Source organism: Callospermophilus lateralis, unplaced genomic scaffold, assembly GCF_048772815.1.
Source record: "Callospermophilus lateralis isolate mCalLat2 unplaced genomic scaffold, mCalLat2.hap1 Scaffold_1127, whole genome shotgun sequence".
Lineage (NCBI taxonomy): Eukaryota > Metazoa > Chordata > Mammalia > Rodentia > Sciuridae > Callospermophilus > Callospermophilus lateralis.
Genome location: NW_027511538.1, coordinates 560228 through 563029, shown reverse-complemented (window position 1 = coordinate 563029; position 2802 = coordinate 560228).

The following is a 2802-nucleotide window of genomic DNA, read 5'->3' as shown; positions in this document are numbered from 1 at the left end:
ATAGGATAATACTGTCTCTCTCATTCCATCATCCTACCCAACCCCAAACCCCTCTCCTCTTCTCTCTCCCCTCTGCCAAATCCAAAGTTCCTTCATTCTTCCCTACCCACCTCCATAATGGATCTGTATCTGCTTATCAAAGGAAATATTTCACCTTTGGTTTTTTTTTGGATTTTGCTTATTTTGCTTAGCATGATATCCTCTAGCTCCATCCATTTACCTGAAAATGTCATAATTTAATTTTTCTTTAATATCCTGGATATTTTAATAAATAGAATCATAATATGTCATCTCTTTGTGAAAAGCTTCTTATACTTAGCATATTTTTGACGTTCATTCATGTTGTAGTATGAATTAATACTTGATTTCTTTTTATAGCTTAATAATATTCTATTGTATGCACAGACCATATTTTGTGTATCCATTCATCAGCTGATGGACATTGAATTTTTTTTTCACTTTTAAAAAATATAGATCGTTATTTTATTTATTTGTATGTGGTGCTGAAAATCAAGCCCAGTGCTTCAAATATGCTAGGCAAGTGCTCTATCACCGAGCTAAAACCCCAAACCCACTTTTTGATAATTATATATAAAGTTGTAAATATTCTTGTACACATGGTTGCATGGGCATATCTTTTTTCAGTTCTTTTGGTGTGTATGCAAGAGTAGGATTTTGGGGTCTTGAAAGCTGGATCAATAATTCACCATTTTACATTGCTACCAGCAAAGTTTAAACATTCTAACTTCTTCACAATTTTTTGCAATAGTGGTGTTTTTTTTTTTTTCTTTTTAGTATAGCAAGTCTAAAGGAGGCTGTGTTGTTTGATGAAGTGGTATTTTCTGTAGTTTTAATTTGCATTTCTCTAATGGCTAGTGAGCATTTTTTCATGTGCTCATTGACCATTTGTATAACTTCTTTAGAGAAATGTCTCTTAAAGTTCTTCACCCACTTTTTTTTTAGTTTATTTTTATTGAATTGAAATAGTACTTTTCTGGATAATAGACTCTTACCAGATATATGATTAACAAATATTTTCTCCCTTTTCTTGGGTTATCTTTTCATTATGTGAACAAAGTCCTTTGATGCCCACCACCCCCTCCCTCAAAATGTTTCACTTTTGATAAATTCCAAGTTATCTAGTTTTTTATCATTTATATTTTGTGAAGATTTATGCCTTTCTTTTCTCTTGAGAGTTTTAAGGTTTTAGTTTTTATATTTATATTTTTTAATCTTTTTTAGTTAAAATTTTGTATATGACATGATGTCAAGGGTCCAAATTCCCTCTTTTGCATGGGAATGTCTAGTTGTATAGCACCATTTGTTGAAAAGACTCTTCTCCTATTCAATGGCTTCAGTACCCTTGTTGAAATTAATTGACCAAAGAGGTGTATTTTTTCTGGTCTTCAATTCAATTCATTGATCTATAAATCTATCCTTATGCCTATACAACCTTGTCATGCTTTATAATAAGTTTTGAAATTGAGAAGTATGATTTTCACCTTTAACCACTCCTTTGTAAACTTTCACTTCAAAAACTTTTAAGTACTCACATTCTCATGTCAACAAATGCTATAACACAAATTTAAATAAAAATGTAAAATACCACATGGTGAGTTTTGTTACTATAAAATGCAATTAATCTTTGCCCCTGCATTATTTGGAAAATTTTTTGTTGATATTAATATTCCATTAATTTCCATACAGTAATTACATCCAATTTTGTTAACATTATAAATACTGTTGCAATAATGTTTTTGATATATTTTGTTAAGCTCCATTTGAAAATATCCTTAGACAGATTATTCTAACTCAAGATTTATCAATCATAGTATATCAATATTTTATGACAATTGATACACATCATATATGTGTATGTATGTACAGTATTATTTCAAACATATTGTAACAATTTGTTTTTCTGCTCCAAAACCATACTTCTTTTAGAATTAGTTATTATGTTTTTTTAAACAATGACATCTATTTTTTGAGAGTTTTACCTTTATTACATAGTTAACATTCTGTTCCAAGTACTTTTAAAAATCTGTTCTAGTTAGCTATACATGAAAATAGAATACATTTACACACTTCAGTGATTAAAAACAGTGCCTCATTTTTATTTTAATTACCTTTGTATGATTACTACAGATGTTCTAATATATGAAATGCTATAATTGTATTTTATTTTTAGTACTTTGCTTTTATATGAGAATTATCCAATTTTCTGTTAAGGTTTTCAATCCAGGTCTTCAGTCCAGATAGTAAAAACTTTTATTAAAGTGTAATATTGCAAATTAAATCTATAATCAGATATCAACCCATATCTGAAGATGATTATTATCAAAAAGACAAGAAATAACTGTGGTGAGAATGTGGAGAAAATGTTACACCTTGTACATTCTTGGAGGTAATGTAAATTAGTACAGCTAGTATGAAAAACAATATGGATATTTTTCAAATAATTATAGATTATATAGTTACTATATTATGATCCATCAATTCCACTTCTGCATATATGTTCAAAGGAAAAGTAATCAGTATGTCAGAAAGCACCTGCATTACTGTGTTTATTGCAGCACTACTCATAGTAGCCAAGACATAAATCACATAACTGTCCATCAATGGACAGATAGGTAAACAAAATGGAGTAAATGTGCCATGGTATACTATGCAGCCTTAAAAAACAAAGAAATCCTGTCATTTGTGATAACATGAATGAACTCAAAGGATATTGTGCTAAGTGAAAGAAACTGATCATGTATAATTAAATACTGCATTATCTCATTTATAGGTTGGAAACTA